The sequence below is a fragment of the Lithobates pipiens genome, unplaced genomic scaffold, assembly GCF_037356315.1.
Source record: "Lithobates pipiens isolate NorthernLeopardFrog02 unplaced genomic scaffold, aLitPip1_a1.2 Scaffold_18, whole genome shotgun sequence".
NCBI lineage: Eukaryota > Metazoa > Chordata > Amphibia > Anura > Ranidae > Lithobates > Lithobates pipiens.
In genome coordinates this window covers 581,096,306-581,117,160 of record NW_027507758.1, presented here as the reverse complement: position 1 = coordinate 581,117,160, position 20,855 = coordinate 581,096,306, and the positions used below count along the sequence as shown (strand labels likewise).

Genomic DNA, 20,855 nt, shown 5'->3' with positions numbered 1-20,855 from the left:
TGCCTTGATGCACTCCACGGGGCTGGAAATTGGGGGAGAGCGCTGCAAACACAAAGAGCCCATAATTGCATTGGCCGGGAATCGAACCCGGGCCTCCCGCGTGGCAGGCGAGAATTCTACCACTGAACCACCAATGCTCCACGCCGGGCCACTTGCCACCACCCTCGCTCAGCTGGTCTAGGAGAGTCCAGCTCTCGCCCACGCTTGACTTGGGATTCGCTGGTCGAAAATCAATGGAAACGCCTAGTCGTCTACATTGTGACTTTGCCACATGGACCCACTCCCCGTGGGAATCGCTGGCAAACTACATCCACATGTGGTTGTTGAGGTTGGTCAGCGACAAGAGCAGAGTGGCGCAGCGGAAGCGTGCTGGGCCCATAACCCAGAGGTCGATGGATCGAAACCATCCTCTGCTACGTTGCCTTTTTCTATGCCAATCGATATTTGCTTGCGTGCGGGCCCAAAGGCCTTTCTTTCGCACACAAAGAGAAGTTGAACCTGATTCAGGTGATTCAACGAGTCCAAAGCTCTCAGCGTAAGCATGGCACTGGCACCTTTTGCGCTAATGAAATATTGTCTCTTGGCCATGGAGGCCTGCTCGTGCTTTGTTTACTAGATTGCTTTTGTCCAACACTGCCTACGTGACTTTGGCTGAAGCCACAGTTGCCACCACAAAAACGTGGCAACGCCTTGGCACGCGTTATGAGGAGGACTCCGGCTTCCCATGTTGCTCACGGCGCTCGGTTCCAAGCTTCAACATCAAACACAAAAGCAAGGTGTCTCCTGGCAAATCAGGAAAGCTGCATTTGGAGAATGCGGGCATCGATCCCGCTACCTCTCGCATGCTAAGCGAGCGCTCTACCATTTGAGCTAATCCCCCTTTGCTTGAGGTTGTTGCTTGTGCTATGGCTGATCCCTGTCCTCTCCTGGGCTATGTGTAAACTATAGGCAGTTTTGCTAAATCCACAACTTGCTCTGGCCGCTAGACACCAGGAGAGCCACTCCCCCAAGACCTTGGACAACTGAGCCCCTTCTGAAGTATGGCCCCATGGGTTTCAATGATGTCATTGGGAGAAGGTGGTTTCAAAAAGCACTCACACCGCCTAATACATTCTCGACAAGAAACACCTTGTGCCTTGAGGCATTCCATGGGGCTGGAAATTGGGGGAGAGAGCTACAAACACCAAGAGCCCATAATTGCATTGGCCGGGAATCGAACCCGGGCCTCCCGCGTGGCAGGCGAGAATTCTACCACTGAACCACCAATGCTCCACGCCGGGCCAGGCGCCACCACCCTCGCTCAGCTGGCCTAGGAGAGTCCAGCTCTCGCCCACGCTTGACTTGGGATTCGCTTGTCGAAATCCATGAGGATGGTCAGCGACAAGAGCAGAGTGGCGCAGCGGAAGCGTGCTGGGCCCATAACCCAGAGGTCGATGGATCGAAACCATCCTCTGCTACGTTGCCTTTTCCTATGCCAATCGATATTTGCTTGCGGGCCCAAAGGCCTTTCTTTCGCACACAAAGAGAAGTTGAACCTGATTCAGGTGATTCAACGAGTCCAAAGCTCTCAGCGTAAGCATGGCACTGGCACCTTTCCCCCTAATGGAATATTGTCTCTTGGCCATGGAAGCCTGGTCGTGCTTTCTTTAATTGATTGCTTTTGTCCAATACTGCCTACGTGACTTTGGCTGAAGCCACAGATGCCACCACAAAAACGTGGCAATGCCTTGGCACATGTTATGAGGAGCACTCCGGCTTCCCATGTTGCTCACGGCGCTCGGTTCCAAGCTTCAACATCAAACACAAAAGCAAGGTGCCTCCCGTGAAACCAGGAAAGCTGCGTTTGGAGAATGCGGGCATCGATCCCGCTACCTCTCGCATGCAAAGCGAGCGCTCTGCCACTTGAGCTAATCCCCCTTTGCTCGAGTGTGTTGCTTGCGCTATGGCTGATCCCTGTCCTCTCCTGGGCTATGTGTAAAATATAGTCAGTTTTGCGAAATCCACAACCTGCTCTGGCCGCTAGACACCAGGAGAGCCACCCGCTTTCCTAGCGTAGAAGGTTTGCACCCCCCTTTTTTTTCCCTCCTACGACCTTTGACAACTGAGCCCCTTCAGAGGTATGGCCCCATGGGTTTCAATGATGTAATTGGGAGAAGGCTGGTTTCAAAAAGCACTCACACCGCCTAGTACATTCTCGACAAGAAACACCTTGTGCCTTGATGCACTCCACGGGGCTGGAAATTGGGGGAGAGCGCTGCAAACACAAAGAGCCCATAATTGCATTGGCCGGGAATCGAACCCGGGCCTCCCGCGTGGCAGGCGAGAATTCTACCACTGAACCACCAATGCTCCACGCCGGGCCAGGCGCCACCACCCTCGCTCAGCTGGTCTAGGAGAGTCCAGCTCTCGCCCACGCTTGACTTGGGATTCGCTGGTCGAAAATCAATGGAAACGCCTAGTCGTCTACATTGTGACTTTGCCACATGGACCCACTCCCCGTGGGAATCGCTGGCAAACTACATCCACATGTGGTTGTTGAGGTTGGTCAGCGACAAGAGCAGAGTGGCGCAGCGGAAGCGTGCTGGGCCCATAACCCAGAGGTCGATGGATCGAAACCATCCTCTGCTACGTTGCCCTTTCCTATGCCAATCGATATTTGCTTGCGTGCGGGCCCAAAGGCCTTTCTTTCGCACACAAAGAGAAGTTGAACCTGATTCAGGTGATTCAACGAGTCCAAAGCTCTCAGCGTAAGCATGGCACTGGCACCTTTTGCGCTAATGAAATATTGTCTCTTGGCCATGGAGGCCTGCTCGTGCTTTGTTTACTAGATTGCTTTTGTCCAACACTGCCTACGTGACTTTGGCTGAAGCCACAGTTGCCACCACAAAAACGTGGCAACGCCTTGGCACGCGTTATGAGGAGGACTCCGGCTTCCCATGTTGCTCACGGCGCTCGGTTCCAAGCTTCAACATCAAACACAAAAGCAAGGTGTCTCCTGGCAAATCAGGAAAGCTGCATTTGGAGAATGCGGGCATCGATCCCGCTACCTCTCGCATGCTAAGCGAGCGCTCTACCATTTGAGCTAATCCCCCTTTGCTTGAGGTTGTTGCTTGTGCTATGGCTGATCCCTGTCCTCTCCTGGGCTATGTGTAAACTATAGGCAGTTTTGCTAAATCCACAACTTGCTCTGGCCGCTAGACACCAGGAGAGCCACTCCCCCAAGACCTTGGACAACTGAGCCCCTTCTGAAGTATGGCCCCATGGGTTTCAATGATGTCATTGGGAGAAGGTGGTTTCAAAAAGCACTCACACCGCCTAATACATTCTCGACAAGAAACACCTTGTGCCTTGAGGCATTCCATGGGGCTGGAAATTGGGGGAGAGAGCTACAAACACCAAGAGCCCATAATTGCATTGGCCGGGAATCGAACCCGGGCCTCCCGCGTGGCAGGCGAGAATTCTACCACTGAACCACCAATGCTCCACGCCGGGCCAGGCGCCACCACCCTCGCTCAGCTGGCCTAGGAGAGTCCAGCTCTCGCCCACGCTTGACTTGGGATTCGCTTGTCGAAATCCATGAGGATGGCCAGCGACAAGAGCAGAGTGGCGCAGCGGAAGCGTGCTGGGCCCATAACCCAGAGGTCGATGGATCGAAACCATCCTCTGCTACGTTGCCTTTTCCTATGCCAATCGATATTTGCTTGCGGGCCCAAAGGCCTTTCTTTCGCACACAAAGAGAAGTTGAACCTGATTCAGGTGATTCAACGAGTCCAAAGCTCTCAGCGTAAGCATGGCACTGGCACCTTTCCCCCTAATGGAATATTGTCTCTTGGCCATGGAAGCCTGGTCGTGCTTTCTTTAATTGATTGCTTTTGTCCAATACTGCCTACGAGACTTTGGCTGAAGCCACAGATGCCACCACAAAAACGTGGCAATGCCTTGGCACATGTTATGAGGAGCACTCCGGCTTCCCATGTTGCTCACGGCGCTCGGTTCCAAGCTTCAACATCAAACACAAAAGCAAGGTGCCTCCCGTGAAACCAGGAAAGCTGCGTTTGGAGAATGCGGGCATCGATCCCGCTACCTCTCGCATGCAAAGCGAGCGCTCTGCCACTTGAGCTAATCCCCCTTTGCTCGAGTGTGTTGCTTGCGCTATGGCTGATCCCTGTCCTCTCCTGGGCTATGTGTAAAATATAGTCAGTTTTGCGAAATCCACAACCTGCTCTGGCCGCTAGACACCAGGAGAGCCACCCGCTTTCCTAGCGTAGAAGGTTTGCACCCCCCTTTTTTTTCCCTCCTACGACCTTTGACAACTGAGCCCCTTCAGAGGTATGGCCCCATGGGTTTCAATGATGTAATTGGGAGAAGGCTGGTTTCAAAAAGCACTCACACCGCCTAGTACATTCTCGACAAGAAACACCTTGTGCCTTGATGCACTCCACGGGGCTGGAAATTGGGGGAGAGCGCTGCAAACACAAAGAGCCCATAATTGCATTGGCCGGGAATCGAACCCGGGCCTCCCGCGTGGCAGGCGAGAATTCTACCACTGAACCACCAATGCTCCACGCCGGGCCACTTGCCACCACCCTCGCTCAGCTGGTCTAGGAGAGTCCAGCTCTCGCCCACGCTTGACTTGGGATTCGCTGGTCGAAAATCAATGGAAACGCCTAGTCGTCTACATTGTGACTTTGCCACATGGACCCACTCCCCGTGGGAATCGCTGGCAAACTACATCCACATGTGGTTGTTGAGGTTGGTCAGCGACAAGAGCAGAGTGGCGCAGCGGAAGCGTGCTGGGCCCATAACCCAGAGGTCGATGGATCGAAACCATCCTCTGCTACGTTGCCCTTTCCTATGCCAATCGATATTTGCTTGCGTGCGGGCCCAAAGGCCTTTCTTTCGCACACAAAGAGAAGTTGAACCTGATTCAGGTGATTCAACGAGTCCAAAGCTCTCAGCGTAAGCATGGCACTGGCACCTTTTGCGCTAATGAAATATTGTCTCTTGGCCATGGAGGCCTGCTCGTGCTTTGTTTACTAGATTGCTTTTGTCCAACACTGCCTACGTGACTTTGGCTGAAGCCACAGTTGCCACCACAAAAACGTGGCAACGCCTTGGCACGCGTTATGAGGAGGACTCCGGCTTCCCATGTTGCTCACGGCGCTCGGTTCCAAGCTTCAACATCAAACACAAAAGCAAGGTGTCTCCTGGCAAATCAGGAAAGCTGCATTTGGAGAATGCGGGCATCGATCCCGCTACCTCTCGCATGCTAAGCGAGCGCTCTACCATTTGAGCTAATCCCCCTTTGCTTGAGGTTGTTGCTTGTGCTATGGCTGATCCCTGTCCTCTCCTGGGCTATGTGTAAACTATAGGCAGTTTTGCTAAATCCACAACTTGCTCTGGCCGCTAGACACCAGGAGAGCCACTCCCCCAAGACCTTGGACAACTGAGCCCCTTCTGAAGTATGGCCCCATGGGTTTCAATGATGTCATTGGGAGAAGGTGGTTTCAAAAAGCACTCACACCGCCTAATACATTCTCGACAAGAAACACCTTGTGCCTTGAGGCATTCCATGGGGCTGGAAATTGGGGGAGAGAGCTACAAACACCAAGAGCCCATAATTGCATTGGCCGGGAATCGAACCCGGGCCTCCCGCGTGGCAGGCGAGAATTCTACCACTGAACCACCAATGCTCCACGCCGGGCCAGGCGCCACCACCCTCGCTCAGCTGGCCTAGGAGAGTCCAGCTCTCGCCCACGCTTGACTTGGGATTCGCTTGTCGAAATCCATGAGGATGGCCAGCGACAAGAGCAGAGTGGCGCAGCGGAAGCGTGCTGGGCCCATAACCCAGAGGTCGATGGATCGAAACCATCCTCTGCTACGTTGCCTTTTCCTATGCCAATCGATATTTGCTTGCGGGCCCAAAGGCCTTTCTTTCGCACACAAAGAGAAGTTGAACCTGATTCAGGTGATTCAACGAGTCCAAAGCTCTCAGCGTAAGCATGGCACTGGCACCTTTCCCCCTAATGGAATATTGTCTCTTGGCCATGGAAGCCTGGTCGTGCTTTCTTTAATTGATTGCTTTTGTCCAATACTGCCTACGTGACTTTGGCTGAAGCCACAGATGCCACCACAAAAACGTGGCAATGCCTTGGCACATGTTATGAGGAGCACTCCGGCTTCCCATGTTGCTCACGGCGCTCGGTTCCAAGCTTCAACATCAAACACAAAAGCAAGGTGCCTCCCGTGAAACCAGGAAAGCTGCGTTTGGAGAATGCGGGCATCGATCCCGCTACCTCTCGCATGCAAAGCGAGCGCTCTGCCACTTGAGCTAATCCCCCTTTGCTCGAGTGTGTTGCTTGCGCTATGGCTGATCCCTGTCCTCTCCTGGGCTATGTGTAAAATATAGTCAGTTTTGCGAAATCCACAACCTGCTCTGGCCGCTAGACACCAGGAGAGCCACCCGCTTTCCTAGCGTAGAAGGTTTGCACCCCCCTTTTTTTTCCCTCCTACGACCTTTGACAACTGAGCCCCTTCAGAGGTATGGCCCCATGGGTTTCAATGATGTAATTGGGAGAAGGCTGGTTTCAAAAAGCACTCACACCGCCTAGTACATTCTCGACAAGAAACACCTTGTGCCTTGATGCACTCCACGGGGCTGGAAATTGGGGGAGAGCGCTGCAAACACAAAGAGCCCATAATTGCATTGGCCGGGAATCGAACCCGGGCCTCCCGCGTGGCAGGCGAGAATTCTACCACTGAACCACCAATGCTCCACGCCGGGCCACTTGCCACCACCCTCGCTCAGCTGGTCTAGGAGAGTCCAGCTCTCGCCCACGCTTGACTTGGGATTCGCTGGTCGAAAATCAATGGAAACGCCTAGTCGTCTACATTGTGACTTTGCCACATGGACCCACTCCCCGTGGGAATCGCTGGCAAACTACATCCACATGTGGTTGTTGAGGTTGGTCAGCGACAAGAGCAGAGTGGCGCAGCGGAAGCGTGCTGGGCCCATAACCCAGAGGTCGATGGATCGAAACCATCCTCTGCTACGTTGCCCTTTCCTATGCCAATCGATATTTGCTTGCGTGCGGGCCCAAAGGCCTTTCTTTCGCACACAAAGAGAAGTTGAACCTGATTCAGGTGATTCAACGAGTCCAAAGCTCTCAGCGTAAGCATGGCACTGGCACCTTTTGCGCTAATGAAATATTGTCTCTTGGCCATGGAGGCCTGCTCGTGCTTTGTTTACTAGATTGCTTTTGTCCAACACTGCCTACGTGACTTTGGCTGAAGCCACAGTTGCCACCACAAAAACGTGGCAACGCCTTGGCACGCGTTATGAGGAGGACTCCGGCTTCCCATGTTGCTCACGGCGCTCGGTTCCAAGCTTCAACATCAAACACAAAAGCAAGGTGTCTCCTGGCAAATCAGGAAAGCTGCATTTGGAGAATGCGGGCATCGATCCCGCTACCTCTCGCATGCTAAGCGAGCGCTCTACCATTTGAGCTAATCCCCCTTTGCTTGAGGTTGTTGCTTGTGCTATGGCTGATCCCTGTCCTCTCCTGGGCTATGTGTAAACTATAGGCAGTTTTGCTAAATCCACAACTTGCTCTGGCCGCTAGACACCAGGAGAGCCACTCCCCCAAGACCTTGGACAACTGAGCCCCTTCTGAAGTATGGCCCCATGGGTTTCAATGATGTCATTGGGAGAAGGTGGTTTCAAAAAGCACTCACACCGCCTAATACATTCTCGACAAGAAACACCTTGTGCCTTGAGGCATTCCATGGGGCTGGAAATTGGGGGAGAGAGCTACAAACACCAAGAGCCCATAATTGCATTGGCCGGGAATCGAACCCGGGCCTCCCGCGTGGCAGGCGAGAATTCTACCACTGAACCACCAATGCTCCACGCCGGGCCAGGCGCCACCACCCTCGCTCAGCTGGCCTAGGAGAGTCCAGCTCTCGCCCACGCTTGACTTGGGATTCGCTTGTCGAAATCCATGAGGATGGTCAGCGACAAGAGCAGAGTGGCGCAGCGGAAGCGTGCTGGGCCCATAACCCAGAGGTCGATGGATCGAAACCATCCTCTGCTACGTTGCCTTTTCCTATGCCAATCGATATTTGCTTGCGGGCCCAAAGGCCTTTCTTTCGCACACAAAGAGAAGTTGAACCTGATTCAGGTGATTCAACGAGTCCAAAGCTCTCAGCGTAAGCATGGCACTGGCACCTTTCCCCCTAATGGAATATTGTCTCTTGGCCATGGAAGCCTGGTCGTGCTTTCTTTAATTGATTGCTTTTGTCCAATACTGCCTACGTGACTTTGGCTGAAGCCACAGATGCCACCACAAAAACGTGGCAATGCCTTGGCACATGTTATGAGGAGCACTCCGGCTTCCCATGTTGCTCACGGCGCTCGGTTCCAAGCTTCAACATCAAACACAAAAGCAAGGTGCCTCCCGTGAAACCAGGAAAGCTGCGTTTGGAGAATGCGGGCATCGATCCCGCTACCTCTCGCATGCAAAGCGAGCGCTCTGCCACTTGAGCTAATCCCCCTTTGCTCGAGTGTGTTGCTTGCGCTATGGCTGATCCCTGTCCTCTCCTGGGCTATGTGTAAAATATAGTCAGTTTTGCGAAATCCACAACCTGCTCTGGCCGCTAGACACCAGGAGAGCCACCCGCTTTCCTAGCGTAGAAGGTTTGCACCCCCCTTTTTTTTCCCTCCTACGACCTTTGACAACTGAGCCCCTTCAGAGGTATGGCCCCATGGGTTTCAATGATGTAATTGGGAGAAGGCTGGTTTCAAAAAGCACTCACACCGCCTAGTACATTCTCGACAAGAAACACCTTGTGCCTTGATGCACTCCACGGGGCTGGAAATTGGGGGAGAGCGCTGCAAACACAAAGAGCCCATAATTGCATTGGCCGGGAATCGAACCCGGGCCTCCCGCGTGGCAGGCGAGAATTCTACCACTGAACCACCAATGCTCCACGCCGGGCCAGGCGCCACCACCCTCGCTCAGCTGGTCTAGGAGAGTCCAGCTCTCGCCCACGCTTGACTTGGGATTCGCTGGTCGAAAATCAATGGAAACGCCTAGTCGTCTACATTGTGACTTTGCCACATGGACCCACTCCCCGTGGGAATCGCTGGCAAACTACATCCACATGTGGTTGTTGAGGTTGGTCAGCGACAAGAGCAGAGTGGCGCAGCGGAAGCGTGCTGGGCCCATAACCCAGAGGTCGATGGATCGAAACCATCCTCTGCTACGTTGCCCTTTCCTATGCCAATCGATATTTGCTTGCGTGCGGGCCCAAAGGCCTTTCTTTCGCACACAAAGAGAAGTTGAACCTGATTCAGGTGATTCAACGAGTCCAAAGCTCTCAGCGTAAGCATGGCACTGGCACCTTTTGCGCTAATGAAATATTGTCTCTTGGCCATGGAGGCCTGCTCGTGCTTTGTTTACTAGATTGCTTTTGTCCAACACTGCCTACGTGACTTTGGCTGAAGCCACAGTTGCCACCACAAAAACGTGGCAACGCCTTGGCACGCGTTATGAGGAGGACTCCGGCTTCCCATGTTGCTCACGGCGCTCGGTTCCAAGCTTCAACATCAAACACAAAAGCAAGGTGTCTCCTGGCAAATCAGGAAAGCTGCATTTGGAGAATGCGGGCATCGATCCCGCTACCTCTCGCATGCTAAGCGAGCGCTCTACCATTTGAGCTAATCCCCCTTTGCTTGAGGTTGTTGCTTGTGCTATGGCTGATCCCTGTCCTCTCCTGGGCTATGTGTAAACTATAGGCAGTTTTGCTAAATCCACAACTTGCTCTGGCCGCTAGACACCAGGAGAGCCACTCCCCCAAGACCTTGGACAACTGAGCCCCTTCTGAAGTATGGCCCCATGGGTTTCAATGATGTCATTGGGAGAAGGTGGTTTCAAAAAGCACTCACACCGCCTAATACATTCTCGACAAGAAACACCTTGTGCCTTGAGGCATTCCATGGGGCTGGAAATTGGGGGAGAGAGCTACAAACACCAAGAGCCCATAATTGCATTGGCCGGGAATCGAACCCGGGCCTCCCGCGTGGCAGGCGAGAATTCTACCACTGAACCACCAATGCTCCACGCCGGGCCAGGCGCCACCACCCTCGCTCAGCTGGCCTAGGAGAGTCCAGCTCTCGCCCACGCTTGACTTGGGATTCGCTTGTCGAAATCCATGAGGATGGCCAGCGACAAGAGCAGAGTGGCGCAGCGGAAGCGTGCTGGGCCCATAACCCAGAGGTCGATGGATCGAAACCATCCTCTGCTACGTTGCCTTTTCCTATGCCAATCGATATTTGCTTGCGGGCCCAAAGGCCTTTCTTTCGCACACAAAGAGAAGTTGAACCTGATTCAGGTGATTCAACGAGTCCAAAGCTCTCAGCGTAAGCATGGCACTGGCACCTTTCCCCCTAATGGAATATTGTCTCTTGGCCATGGAAGCCTGGTCGTGCTTTCTTTAATTGATTGCTTTTGTCCAATACTGCCTACGAGACTTTGGCTGAAGCCACAGATGCCACCACAAAAACGTGGCAATGCCTTGGCACATGTTATGAGGAGCACTCCGGCTTCCCATGTTGCTCACGGCGCTCGGTTCCAAGCTTCAACATCAAACACAAAAGCAAGGTGCCTCCCGTGAAACCAGGAAAGCTGCGTTTGGAGAATGCGGGCATCGATCCCGCTACCTCTCGCATGCAAAGCGAGCGCTCTGCCACTTGAGCTAATCCCCCTTTGCTCGAGTGTGTTGCTTGCGCTATGGCTGATCCCTGTCCTCTCCTGGGCTATGTGTAAAATATAGTCAGTTTTGCGAAATCCACAACCTGCTCTGGCCGCTAGACACCAGGAGAGCCACCCGCTTTCCTAGCGTAGAAGGTTTGCACCCCCCTTTTTTTTCCCTCCTACGACCTTTGACAACTGAGCCCCTTCAGAGGTATGGCCCCATGGGTTTCAATGATGTAATTGGGAGAAGGCTGGTTTCAAAAAGCACTCACACCGCCTAGTACATTCTCGACAAGAAACACCTTGTGCCTTGATGCACTCCACGGGGCTGGAAATTGGGGGAGAGCGCTGCAAACACAAAGAGCCCATAATTGCATTGGCCGGGAATCGAACCCGGGCCTCCCGCGTGGCAGGCGAGAATTCTACCACTGAACCACCAATGCTCCACGCCGGGCCACTTGCCACCACCCTCGCTCAGCTGGTCTAGGAGAGTCCAGCTCTCGCCCACGCTTGACTTGGGATTCGCTGGTCGAAAATCAATGGAAACGCCTAGTCGTCTACATTGTGACTTTGCCACATGGACCCACTCCCCGTGGGAATCGCTGGCAAACTACATCCACATGTGGTTGTTGAGGTTGGTCAGCGACAAGAGCAGAGTGGCGCAGCGGAAGCGTGCTGGGCCCATAACCCAGAGGTCGATGGATCGAAACCATCCTCTGCTACGTTGCCCTTTCCTATGCCAATCGATATTTGCTTGCGTGCGGGCCCAAAGGCCTTTCTTTCGCACACAAAGAGAAGTTGAACCTGATTCAGGTGATTCAACGAGTCCAAAGCTCTCAGCGTAAGCATGGCACTGGCACCTTTTGCGCTAATGAAATATTGTCTCTTGGCCATGGAGGCCTGCTCGTGCTTTGTTTACTAGATTGCTTTTGTCCAACACTGCCTACGTGACTTTGGCTGAAGCCACAGTTGCCACCACAAAAACGTGGCAATGCCTTGGCACGCGTTATGAGGAGGACTCCGGCTTCCCATGTTGCTCACGGCGCTCGGTTCCAAGCTTCAACATCAAACACAAAAGCAAGGTGTCTCCTGGCAAATCAGGAAAGCTGCATTTGGAGAATGCGGGCATCGATCCCGCTACCTCTCGCATGCTAAGCGAGCGCTCTACCATTTGAGCTAATCCCCCTTTGCTTGAGGTTGTTGCTTGTGCTATGGCTGATCCCTGTCCTCTCCTGGGCTATGTGTAAACTATAGGCAGTTTTGCTAAATCCACAACTTGCTCTGGCCGCTAGACACCAGGAGAGCCACTCCCCCAAGACCTTGGACAACTGAGCCCCTTCTGAAGTATGGCCCCATGGGTTTCAATGATGTCATTGGGAGAAGGTGGTTTCAAAAAGCACTCACACCGCCTAATACATTCTCGACAAGAAACACCTTGTGCCTTGAGGCATTCCATGGGGCTGGAAATTGGGGGAGAGAGCTACAAACACCAAGAGCCCATAATTGCATTGGCCGGGAATCGAACCCGGGCCTCCCGCGTGGCAGGCGAGAATTCTACCACTGAACCACCAATGCTCCACGCCGGGCCAGGCGCCACCACCCTCGCTCAGCTGGCCTAGGAGAGTCCAGCTCTCGCCCACGCTTGACTTGGGATTCGCTTGTCGAAATCCATGAGGATGGCCAGCGACAAGAGCAGAGTGGCGCAGCGGAAGCGTGCTGGGCCCATAACCCAGAGGTCGATGGATCGAAACCATCCTCTGCTACGTTGCCTTTTCCTATGCCAATCGATATTTGCTTGCGGGCCCAAAGGCCTTTCTTTCGCACACAAAGAGAAGTTGAACCTGATTCAGGTGATTCAACGAGTCCAAAGCTCTCAGCGTAAGCATGGCACTGGCACCTTTCCCCCTAATGGAATATTGTCTCTTGGCCATGGAAGCCTGGTCGTGCTTTCTTTAATTGATTGCTTTTGTCCAATACTGCCTACGTGACTTTGGCTGAAGCCACAGATGCCACCACAAAAACGTGGCAATGCCTTGGCACATGTTATGAGGAGCACTCCGGCTTCCCATGTTGCTCACGGCGCTCGGTTCCAAGCTTCAACATCAAACACAAAAGCAAGGTGCCTCCCGTGAAACCAGGAAAGCTGCGTTTGGAGAATGCGGGCATCGATCCCGCTACCTCTCGCATGCAAAGCGAGCGCTCTGCCACTTGAGCTAATCCCCCTTTGCTCGAGTGTGTTGCTTGCGCTATGGCTGATCCCTGTCCTCTCCTGGGCTATGTGTAAAATATAGTCAGTTTTGCGAAATCCACAACCTGCTCTGGCCGCTAGACACCAGGAGAGCCACCCGCTTTCCTAGCGTAGAAGGTTTGCACCCCCCTTTTTTTTCCCTCCTACGACCTTTGACAACTGAGCCCCTTCAGAGGTATGGCCCCATGGGTTTCAATGATGTAATTGGGAGAAGGCTGGTTTCAAAAAGCACTCACACCGCCTAGTACATTCTCGACAAGAAACACCTTGTGCCTTGATGCACTCCACGGGGCTGGAAATTGGGGGAGAGCGCTGCAAACACAAAGAGCCCATAATTGCATTGGCCGGGAATCGAACCCGGGCCTCCCGCGTGGCAGGCGAGAATTCTACCACTGAACCACCAATGCTCCACGCCGGGCCACTTGCCACCACCCTCGCTCAGCTGGTCTAGGAGAGTCCAGCTCTCGCCCACGCTTGACTTGGGATTCGCTGGTCGAAAATCAATGGAAACGCCTAGTCGTCTACATTGTGACTTTGCCACATGGACCCACTCCCCGTGGGAATCGCTGGCAAACTACATCCACATGTGGTTGTTGAGGTTGGTCAGCGACAAGAGCAGAGTGGCGCAGCGGAAGCGTGCTGGGCCCATAACCCAGAGGTCGATGGATCGAAACCATCCTCTGCTACGTTGCCCTTTCCTATGCCAATCGATATTTGCTTGCGTGCGGGCCCAAAGGCCTTTCTTTCGCACACAAAGAGAAGTTGAACCTGATTCAGGTGATTCAACGAGTCCAAAGCTCTCAGCGTAAGCATGGCACTGGCACCTTTTGCACTAATGAAATATTGTCTCTTGGCCATGGAGGCCTGCTCGTGCTTTGTTTACTAGATTGCTTTTGTCCAACACTGCCTACGTGACTTTGGCTGAAGCCACAGTTGCCACCACAAAAACGTGGCAACGCCTTGGCACGCGTTATGAGGAGGACTCCGGCTTCCCATGTTGCTCACGGCGCTCGGTTCCAAGCTTCAACATCAAACACAAAAGCAAGGTGTCTCCTGGCAAATCAGGAAAGCTGCATTTGGAGAATGCGGGCATCGATCCCGCTACCTCTCGCATGCTAAGCGAGCGCTCTACCATTTGAGCTAATCCCCCTTTGCTTGAGGTTGTTGCTTGTGCTATGGCTGATCCCTGTCCTCTCCTGGGCTATGTGTAAACTATAGGCAGTTTTGCTAAATCCACAACTTGCTCTGGCCGCTAGACACCAGGAGAGCCACTCCCCCAAGACCTTGGACAACTGAGCCCCTTCTGAAGTATGGCCCCATGGGTTTCAATGATGTCATTGGGAGAAGGTGGTTTCAAAAAGCACTCACACCGCCTAATACATTCTCGACAAGAAACACCTTGTGCCTTGAGGCATTCCATGGGGCTGGAAATTGGGGGAGAGAGCTACAAACACCAAGAGCCCATAATTGCATTGGCCGGGAATCGAACCCGGGCCTCCCGCGTGGCAGGCGAGAATTCTACCACTGAACCACCAATGCTCCACGCCGGGCCAGGCGCCACCACCCTCGCTCAGCTGGCCTAGGAGAGTCCAGCTCTCGCCCACGCTTGACTTGGGATTCGCTTGTCGAAATCCATGAGGATGGCCAGCGACAAGAGCAGAGTGGCGCAGCGGAAGCGTGCTGGGCCCATAACCCAGAGGTCGATGGATCGAAACCATCCTCTGCTACGTTGCCTTTTCCTATGCCAATCGATATTTGCTTGCGGGCCCAAAGGCCTTTCTTTCGCACACAAAGAGAAGTTGAACCTGATTCAGGTGATTCAACGAGTCCAAAGCTCTCAGCGTAAGCATGGCACTGGCACCTTTCCCCCTAATGGAATATTGTCTCTTGGCCATGGAAGCCTGGTCGTGCTTTCTTTAATTGATTGCTTTTGTCCAATACTGCCTACGTGACTTTGGCTGAAGCCACAGATGCCACCACAAAAACGTGGCAATGCCTTGGCACATGTTATGAGGAGCACTCCGGCTTCCCATGTTGCTCACGGCGCTCGGTTCCAAGCTTCAACATCAAACACAAAAGCAAGGTGCCTCCCGTGAAACCAGGAAAGCTGCGTTTGGAGAATGCGGGCATCGATCCCGCTACCTCTCGCATGCAAAGCGAGCGCTCTGCCACTTGAGCTAATCCCCCTTTGCTCGAGTGTGTTGCTTGCGCTATGGCTGATCCCTGTCCTCTCCTGGGCTATGTGTAAAATATAGTCAGTTTTGCGAAATCCACAACCTGCTCTGGCCGCTAGACACCAGGAGAGCCACCCGCTTTCCTAGCGTAGAAGGTTTGCACCCCCCTTTTTTTTCCCTCCTACGACCTTTGACAACTGAGCCCCTTCAGAGGTATGGCCCCATGGGTTTCAATGATGTAATTGGGAGAAGGCTGGTTTCAAAAAGCACTCACACCGCCTAGTACATTCTCGACAAGAAACACCTTGTGCCTTGATGCACTCCACGGGGCTGGAAATTGGGGGAGAGCGCTGCAAACACAAAGAGCCCATAATTGCATTGGCCGGGAATCGAACCCGGGCCTCCCGCGTGGCAGGCGAGAATTCTACCACTGAACCACCAATGCTCCACGCCGGGCCACTTGCCACCACCCTCGCTCAGCTGGTCTAGGAGAGTCCAGCTCTCGCCCACGCTTGACTTGGGATTCGCTGGTCGAAAATCAATGGAAACGCCTAGTCGTCTACATTGTGACTTTGCCACATGGACCCACTCCCCGTGGGAATCGCTGGCAAACTACATCCACATGTGGTTGTTGAGGTTGGTCAGCGACAAGAGCAGAGTGGCGCAGCGGAAGCGTGCTGGGCCCATAACCCAGAGGTCGATGGATCGAAACCATCCTCTGCTACGTTGCCTTTTTCTATGCCAATCGATATTTGCTTGCGTGCGGGCCCAAAGGCCTTTCTTTCGCACACAAAGAGAAGTTGAACCTGATTCAGGTGATTCAACGAGTCCAAAGCTCTCAGCGTAAGCATGGCACTGGCACCTTTTGCGCTAATGAAATATTGTCTCTTGGCCATGGAGGCCTGCTCGTGCTTTGTTTACTAGATTGCTTTTGTCCAACACTGCCTACGTGACTTTGGCTGAAGCCACAGTTGCCACCACAAAAACGTGGCAACGCCTTGGCACGCGTTATGAGGAGGACTCCGGCTTCCCATGTTGCTCACGGCGCTCGGTTCCAAGCTTCAACATCAAACACAAAAGCAAGGTGTCTCCTGGCAAATCAGGAAAGCTGCATTTGGAGAATGCGGGCATCGATCCCGCTACCTCTCGCATGCTAAGCGAGCGCTCTACCATTTGAGCTAATCCCCCTTTGCTTGAGGTTGTTGCTTGTGCTATGGCTGATCCCTGTCCTCTCCTGGGCTATGTGTAAACTATAGGCAGTTTTGCTAAATCCACAACTTGCTCTGGCCGCTAGACACCAGGAGAGCCACTCCCCCAAGACCTTGGACAACTGAGCCCCTTCTGAAGTATGGCCCCATGGGTTTCAATGATGTCATTGGGAGAAGGTGGTTTCAAAAAGCACTCACACCGCCTAATACATTCTCGACAAGAAACACCTTGTGCCTTGAGGCATTCCATGGGGCTGGAAATTGGGGGAGAGAGCTACAAACACCAAGAGCCCATAATTGCATTGGCCGGGAATCGAACCCGGGCCTCCCGCGTGGCAGGCGAGAATTCTACCACTGAACCACCAATGCTCCACGCCGGGCCAGGCGCCACCACCCTCGCTCAGCTGGCCTAGGAGAGTCCAGCTCTCGCCCACGCTTGACTTGGGATTCGCTTGTCGAAATCCATGAGGATGGTCAGCGACAAGAGCAGAGTGGCGCAGCGGAAGCGTGCTGGGCCCATAACCCAGAGGTCGATGGATCGAAACCATCCTCTGCTACGTTGCCTTTTCCTATGCCAATCGATATTTGCTTGCGGGCCCAAAGGCCTTTCTTTCGCACACAAAGAGAAGTTGAACCTGATTCAGGTGATTCAACGAGTCCAAAGCTCTCAGCGTAAGCATGGCACTGGCACCTTTCCCCCTAATGGAATATTGTCTCTTGGCCATGGAAGCCTGGTCGTGCTTTCTTTAATTGATTGCTTTTGTCCAATACTGCCTACGTGACTTTGGCTGAAGCCACAGATGCCACCACAAAAACGTGGCAATGCCTTGGCACATGTTATGAGGAGCACTCCGGCTTCCCATGTTGCTCACGGCGCTCGGTTCCAAGCTTCAACATCAAACACAAAAGCAAGGTGCCTCCCGTGAAACCAGGAAAGCTGCGTTTGGAGAATGCGGGCATCGATCCCGCTACCTCTCGCATGCAAAGCGAGCGCTCTGCCACTTGAGCTAATCCCCCTTTGCTCGAGTGTGTTGCTTGCGCTATGGCTGATCCCTGTCCTCTCCTGGGCTATGTGTAAAATATAGTCAGTTTTGCGAAATCCACAACCTGCTCTGGCCGCTAGACACCAGGAGAGCCACCCGCTTTCCTAGCGTAGAAGGTTTGCACCCCCCTTTTTTTTCCCTCCTACGACCTTTGACAACTGAGCCCCTTCAGAGGTATGGCCCCATGGGTTTCAATGATGTAATTGGGAGAAGGCTGGTTTCAAAAAGCACTCACACCGCCTAGTACATTCTCGACAAGAAACACCTTGTGCCTTGATGCACTCCACGGGGCTGGAAATTGGGGGAGAGCGCTGCAAACACAAAGAGCCCATAATTGCATTGGCCGGGAATCGAACCCGGGCCTCCCGCGTGGCAGGCGAGAATTCTACCACTGAACCACCAATGCTCCACGCCGGGCCAGGCGCCACCACCCTCGCTCAGCTGGTCTAGGAGAGTCCAGCTCTCGCCCACGCTTGACTTGGGATTCGCTGGTCGAAAATCAATGGAAACGCCTAGTCGTCTACATTGTGACTTTGCCACATGGACCCACTCCCCGTGGGAATCGCTGGCAAACTACATCCACATGTGGTTGTTGAGGTTGGTCAGCGACAAGAGCAGAGTGGCGCAGCGGAAGCGTGCTGGGCCCATAACCCAGAGGTCGATGGATCGAAACCATCCTCTGCTACGTTGCCCTTTCCTATGCCAATCGATATTTGCTTGCGTGCGGGCCCAAAGGCCTTTCTTTCGCACACAAAGAGAAGTTGAACCTGATTCAGGTGATTCAACGAGTCCAAAGCTCTCAGCGTAAGCATGGCACTGGCACCTTTTGCGCTAATGAAATATTGTCTCTTGGCCATGGAGGCCTGCTCGTGCTTTGTTTACTAGATTGCTTTTGTCCAACACTGCCTACGTGACTTTGGCTGAAGCCACAGTTGCCACCACAAAAACGTGGCAACGCCTTGGCACGCGTTATGAGGAGGACTCCGGCTTCCCATGTTGCTCACGGCGCTCGGTTCCAAGCTTCAACATCAAACACAAAAGCAAGGTGTCTCCTGGCAAATCAGGAAAGCTGCATTTGGAGAATGCGGGCATCGATCCCGCTACCTCTCGCATGCTAAGCGAGCGCTCTACCATTTGAGCTAATCCCCCTTTGCTTGAGGTTGTTGCTTGTGCTATGGCTGATCCCTGTCCTCTCCTGGGCTATGTGTAAACTATAGGCAGTTTTGCTAAATCCACAACTTGCTCTGGCCGCTAGACACCAGGAGAGCCACTCCCCCAAGACCTTGGACAACTGAGCCCCTTCTGAAGTATGGCCCCATGGGTTTCAATGATGTCATTGGGAGAAGGTGGTTTCAAAAAGCACTCACACCGCCTAATACATTCTCGACAAGAAACACCTTGTGCCTTGAGGCATTCCATGGGGCTGGAAATTGGGGGAGAGAGCTACAAACACCAAGAGCCCATAATTGCATTGGCCGGGAATCGAACCCGGGCCTCCCGCGTGGCAGGCGAGAATTCTACCACTGAACCACCAATGCTCCACGCCGGGCCAGGCGCCACCACCCTCGCTCAGCTGGCCTAGGAGAGTCCAGCTCTCGCCCACGCTTGACTTGGGATTCGCTTGTCGAAATCCATGAGGATGGCCAGCGACAAGAGCAGAGTGGCGCAGCGGAAGCGTGCTGGGCCCATAACCCAGAGGTCGATGGATCGAAACCATCCTCTGCTACGTTGCCTTTTCCTATGCCAATCGATATTTGCTTGCGGGCCCAAAGGCCTTTCTTTCGCACACAAAGAGAAGTTGAACCTGATTCAGGTGATTCAACGAGTCCAAAGCTCTCAGCGTAAGCATGGCACTGGCACCTTTCCCCCTAATGGAATATTGTCTCTTGGCCATGGAAGCCTGGTCGTGCTTTCTTTAATTGATTGCTTTTGTCCAATACTGCCTACGAGACTTTGGCTGAAGCCACAGATGCCACCACAAAAACGTGGCAATGCCTTGGCACATGTTATGAGGAGCACTCCGGCTTCCCATGTTGCTCACGGCGCTCGGTTCCAAGCTTCAACATCAAACACAAAAGCAAGGTGCCTCCCGTGAAACCAGGAAAGCTGCGTTTGGAGAATGCGGGCATCGATCCCGCTACCTCTCGCATGCAAAGCGAGCGCTCTGCCACTTGAGCTAATCCCCCTTTGCTCGAGTGTGTTGCTTGCGCTATGGCTGATCCCTGTCCTCTCCTGGGCTATGTGTAAAATATAGTCAGTTTTGCGAAATCCACAACCTGCTCTGGCCGCTAGACACCAGGAGAGCCACCCGCTTTCCTAGCGTAGAAGGTTTGCACCCCCCTTTTTTTTCCCTCCTACGACCTTTGACAACTGAGCCCCTTCAGAGGTATGGCCCCATGGGTTTCAATGATGTAATTGGGAGAAGGCTGGTTTCAAAAAGCACTCACACCGCCTAGTACATTCTCGACAAGAAACACCTTGTGCCTTGATGCACTCCACGGGGCTGGAAATTGGGGGAGAGCGCTGCAAACACAAAGAGCCCATAATTGCATTGGCCGGGAATCGAACCCGGGCCTCCCGCGTGGCAGGCGAGAATTCTACCACTGAACCACCAATGCTCCACGCCGGGCCACTTGCCACCACCCTCGCTCAGCTGGTCTAGGAGAGTCCAGCTCTCGCCCACGCTTGACTTGGGATTCGCTGGTCGAAAATCAATGGAAACGCCTAGTCGTCTACATTGTGACTTTGCCACATGGACCCACTCCCCGTGGGAATCGCTGGCAAACTACATCCACATGTGGTTGTTGAGGTTGGTCAGCGACAAGAGCAGAGTGGCGCAGCGGAAGCGTGCTGGGCCCATAACCCAGAGGTCGATGGATCGAAACCATCCTCTGCTACGTTGCCCTTTCCTATGCCAATCGATATTTGCTTGCGTGCGGGCCCAAAGGCCTTTCTTTCGCACACAAAGAGAAGTTGAACCTGATTCAGGTGATTCAACGAGTCCAAAGCTCTCAGCGTAAGCATGGCACTGGCACCTTTTGCACTAATGAAATATTGTCTCTTGGCCATGGAGGCCTGCTCGTGCTTTGTTTACTAGATTGCTTTTGTCCAACACTACCTACGTGACTTTGGCTGAAGCCACAGTTGCCACCACAAAAACGTGGCAACGCCTTGGCACGCGTTATGAGGAGGACTCCGGCTTCCCATGTTGCTCACGGCGCTCGGTTCCAAGCTTCAACATCAAACACAAAAGCAAGGTGTCTCCTGGCAAATCAGGAAAGCTGCATTTGGAGAATGCGGGCATCGATCCCGCTACCTCTCGCATGCTAAGCGAGCGCTCTACCATTTGAGCTAATCCCCCTTTGCTTGAGGTTGTTGCTTGTGCTATGGCTGATCCCTGTCCTCTCCTGGGCTATGTGTAAACTATA

General features: G+C 53.4%; 38 non-coding genes across 38 annotated transcripts; all 38 read right to left on the bottom strand.

Moving 5' to 3' along the window:
* Positions 1–66: 66 nt before the first annotated feature.
* On the bottom strand, positions 67–137 carry TRNAG-GCC (transfer RNA glycine (anticodon GCC)). Its single transcript has one exon. It is a non-coding gene; the product is annotated as a tRNA-Gly (tRNA).
* Positions 138–807: 670 nt separating this feature from the next.
* TRNAA-AGC (transfer RNA alanine (anticodon AGC)) lies at positions 808–880 on the bottom strand. Its single transcript has one exon. It is a non-coding gene; the product is annotated as a tRNA-Ala (tRNA).
* A 318-nt stretch (positions 881–1,198) lies between these two features.
* On the bottom strand, positions 1,199–1,269 carry TRNAG-GCC (transfer RNA glycine (anticodon GCC)). Its single transcript has one exon. It is a non-coding gene; the product is annotated as a tRNA-Gly (tRNA).
* Positions 1,270–1,844: 575 nt separating this feature from the next.
* Positions 1,845–1,917, bottom strand: TRNAA-UGC (transfer RNA alanine (anticodon UGC)). The gene has a single exon. It is a non-coding gene; the product is annotated as a tRNA-Ala (tRNA).
* A 361-nt stretch (positions 1,918–2,278) lies between these two features.
* TRNAG-GCC (transfer RNA glycine (anticodon GCC)) lies at positions 2,279–2,349 on the bottom strand. Its single transcript has one exon. It is a non-coding gene; the product is annotated as a tRNA-Gly (tRNA).
* A 670-nt stretch (positions 2,350–3,019) lies between these two features.
* TRNAA-AGC (transfer RNA alanine (anticodon AGC)) lies at positions 3,020–3,092 on the bottom strand. Its single transcript has one exon. It is a non-coding gene; the product is annotated as a tRNA-Ala (tRNA).
* Positions 3,093–3,410: 318 nt separating this feature from the next.
* On the bottom strand, positions 3,411–3,481 carry TRNAG-GCC (transfer RNA glycine (anticodon GCC)). Its single transcript has one exon. It is a non-coding gene; the product is annotated as a tRNA-Gly (tRNA).
* Positions 3,482–4,056: 575 nt separating this feature from the next.
* On the bottom strand, positions 4,057–4,129 carry TRNAA-UGC (transfer RNA alanine (anticodon UGC)). The gene has a single exon. It is a non-coding gene; the product is annotated as a tRNA-Ala (tRNA).
* A 361-nt stretch (positions 4,130–4,490) lies between these two features.
* Positions 4,491–4,561, bottom strand: TRNAG-GCC (transfer RNA glycine (anticodon GCC)). Its single transcript has one exon. It is a non-coding gene; the product is annotated as a tRNA-Gly (tRNA).
* Positions 4,562–5,231: 670 nt separating this feature from the next.
* On the bottom strand, positions 5,232–5,304 carry TRNAA-AGC (transfer RNA alanine (anticodon AGC)). The gene has a single exon. It is a non-coding gene; the product is annotated as a tRNA-Ala (tRNA).
* A 318-nt stretch (positions 5,305–5,622) lies between these two features.
* TRNAG-GCC (transfer RNA glycine (anticodon GCC)) lies at positions 5,623–5,693 on the bottom strand. The gene has a single exon. It is a non-coding gene; the product is annotated as a tRNA-Gly (tRNA).
* Positions 5,694–6,268: 575 nt separating this feature from the next.
* TRNAA-UGC (transfer RNA alanine (anticodon UGC)) lies at positions 6,269–6,341 on the bottom strand. Its single transcript has one exon. It is a non-coding gene; the product is annotated as a tRNA-Ala (tRNA).
* Positions 6,342–6,702: 361 nt separating this feature from the next.
* TRNAG-GCC (transfer RNA glycine (anticodon GCC)) lies at positions 6,703–6,773 on the bottom strand. Its single transcript has one exon. It is a non-coding gene; the product is annotated as a tRNA-Gly (tRNA).
* A 670-nt stretch (positions 6,774–7,443) lies between these two features.
* On the bottom strand, positions 7,444–7,516 carry TRNAA-AGC (transfer RNA alanine (anticodon AGC)). The gene has a single exon. It is a non-coding gene; the product is annotated as a tRNA-Ala (tRNA).
* A 318-nt stretch (positions 7,517–7,834) lies between these two features.
* Positions 7,835–7,905, bottom strand: TRNAG-GCC (transfer RNA glycine (anticodon GCC)). The gene has a single exon. It is a non-coding gene; the product is annotated as a tRNA-Gly (tRNA).
* Positions 7,906–8,480: 575 nt separating this feature from the next.
* On the bottom strand, positions 8,481–8,553 carry TRNAA-UGC (transfer RNA alanine (anticodon UGC)). The gene has a single exon. It is a non-coding gene; the product is annotated as a tRNA-Ala (tRNA).
* Positions 8,554–8,914: 361 nt separating this feature from the next.
* TRNAG-GCC (transfer RNA glycine (anticodon GCC)) lies at positions 8,915–8,985 on the bottom strand. The gene has a single exon. It is a non-coding gene; the product is annotated as a tRNA-Gly (tRNA).
* Positions 8,986–9,655: 670 nt separating this feature from the next.
* TRNAA-AGC (transfer RNA alanine (anticodon AGC)) lies at positions 9,656–9,728 on the bottom strand. Its single transcript has one exon. It is a non-coding gene; the product is annotated as a tRNA-Ala (tRNA).
* Positions 9,729–10,046: 318 nt separating this feature from the next.
* On the bottom strand, positions 10,047–10,117 carry TRNAG-GCC (transfer RNA glycine (anticodon GCC)). The gene has a single exon. It is a non-coding gene; the product is annotated as a tRNA-Gly (tRNA).
* Positions 10,118–10,692: 575 nt separating this feature from the next.
* Positions 10,693–10,765, bottom strand: TRNAA-UGC (transfer RNA alanine (anticodon UGC)). Its single transcript has one exon. It is a non-coding gene; the product is annotated as a tRNA-Ala (tRNA).
* A 361-nt stretch (positions 10,766–11,126) lies between these two features.
* On the bottom strand, positions 11,127–11,197 carry TRNAG-GCC (transfer RNA glycine (anticodon GCC)). Its single transcript has one exon. It is a non-coding gene; the product is annotated as a tRNA-Gly (tRNA).
* Positions 11,198–11,867: 670 nt separating this feature from the next.
* Positions 11,868–11,940, bottom strand: TRNAA-AGC (transfer RNA alanine (anticodon AGC)). Its single transcript has one exon. It is a non-coding gene; the product is annotated as a tRNA-Ala (tRNA).
* Positions 11,941–12,258: 318 nt separating this feature from the next.
* On the bottom strand, positions 12,259–12,329 carry TRNAG-GCC (transfer RNA glycine (anticodon GCC)). Its single transcript has one exon. It is a non-coding gene; the product is annotated as a tRNA-Gly (tRNA).
* A 575-nt stretch (positions 12,330–12,904) lies between these two features.
* On the bottom strand, positions 12,905–12,977 carry TRNAA-UGC (transfer RNA alanine (anticodon UGC)). Its single transcript has one exon. It is a non-coding gene; the product is annotated as a tRNA-Ala (tRNA).
* Positions 12,978–13,338: 361 nt separating this feature from the next.
* Positions 13,339–13,409, bottom strand: TRNAG-GCC (transfer RNA glycine (anticodon GCC)). The gene has a single exon. It is a non-coding gene; the product is annotated as a tRNA-Gly (tRNA).
* A 670-nt stretch (positions 13,410–14,079) lies between these two features.
* Positions 14,080–14,152, bottom strand: TRNAA-AGC (transfer RNA alanine (anticodon AGC)). Its single transcript has one exon. It is a non-coding gene; the product is annotated as a tRNA-Ala (tRNA).
* A 318-nt stretch (positions 14,153–14,470) lies between these two features.
* TRNAG-GCC (transfer RNA glycine (anticodon GCC)) lies at positions 14,471–14,541 on the bottom strand. The gene has a single exon. It is a non-coding gene; the product is annotated as a tRNA-Gly (tRNA).
* Positions 14,542–15,116: 575 nt separating this feature from the next.
* Positions 15,117–15,189, bottom strand: TRNAA-UGC (transfer RNA alanine (anticodon UGC)). Its single transcript has one exon. It is a non-coding gene; the product is annotated as a tRNA-Ala (tRNA).
* A 361-nt stretch (positions 15,190–15,550) lies between these two features.
* On the bottom strand, positions 15,551–15,621 carry TRNAG-GCC (transfer RNA glycine (anticodon GCC)). The gene has a single exon. It is a non-coding gene; the product is annotated as a tRNA-Gly (tRNA).
* Positions 15,622–16,291: 670 nt separating this feature from the next.
* TRNAA-AGC (transfer RNA alanine (anticodon AGC)) lies at positions 16,292–16,364 on the bottom strand. Its single transcript has one exon. It is a non-coding gene; the product is annotated as a tRNA-Ala (tRNA).
* A 318-nt stretch (positions 16,365–16,682) lies between these two features.
* TRNAG-GCC (transfer RNA glycine (anticodon GCC)) lies at positions 16,683–16,753 on the bottom strand. Its single transcript has one exon. It is a non-coding gene; the product is annotated as a tRNA-Gly (tRNA).
* A 575-nt stretch (positions 16,754–17,328) lies between these two features.
* Positions 17,329–17,401, bottom strand: TRNAA-UGC (transfer RNA alanine (anticodon UGC)). Its single transcript has one exon. It is a non-coding gene; the product is annotated as a tRNA-Ala (tRNA).
* Positions 17,402–17,762: 361 nt separating this feature from the next.
* On the bottom strand, positions 17,763–17,833 carry TRNAG-GCC (transfer RNA glycine (anticodon GCC)). Its single transcript has one exon. It is a non-coding gene; the product is annotated as a tRNA-Gly (tRNA).
* Positions 17,834–18,503: 670 nt separating this feature from the next.
* TRNAA-AGC (transfer RNA alanine (anticodon AGC)) lies at positions 18,504–18,576 on the bottom strand. Its single transcript has one exon. It is a non-coding gene; the product is annotated as a tRNA-Ala (tRNA).
* Positions 18,577–18,894: 318 nt separating this feature from the next.
* Positions 18,895–18,965, bottom strand: TRNAG-GCC (transfer RNA glycine (anticodon GCC)). The gene has a single exon. It is a non-coding gene; the product is annotated as a tRNA-Gly (tRNA).
* A 575-nt stretch (positions 18,966–19,540) lies between these two features.
* Positions 19,541–19,613, bottom strand: TRNAA-UGC (transfer RNA alanine (anticodon UGC)). The gene has a single exon. It is a non-coding gene; the product is annotated as a tRNA-Ala (tRNA).
* Positions 19,614–19,974: 361 nt separating this feature from the next.
* On the bottom strand, positions 19,975–20,045 carry TRNAG-GCC (transfer RNA glycine (anticodon GCC)). The gene has a single exon. It is a non-coding gene; the product is annotated as a tRNA-Gly (tRNA).
* Positions 20,046–20,715: 670 nt separating this feature from the next.
* On the bottom strand, positions 20,716–20,788 carry TRNAA-AGC (transfer RNA alanine (anticodon AGC)). The gene has a single exon. It is a non-coding gene; the product is annotated as a tRNA-Ala (tRNA).
* Positions 20,789–20,855: the final 67 nt, after the last annotated feature.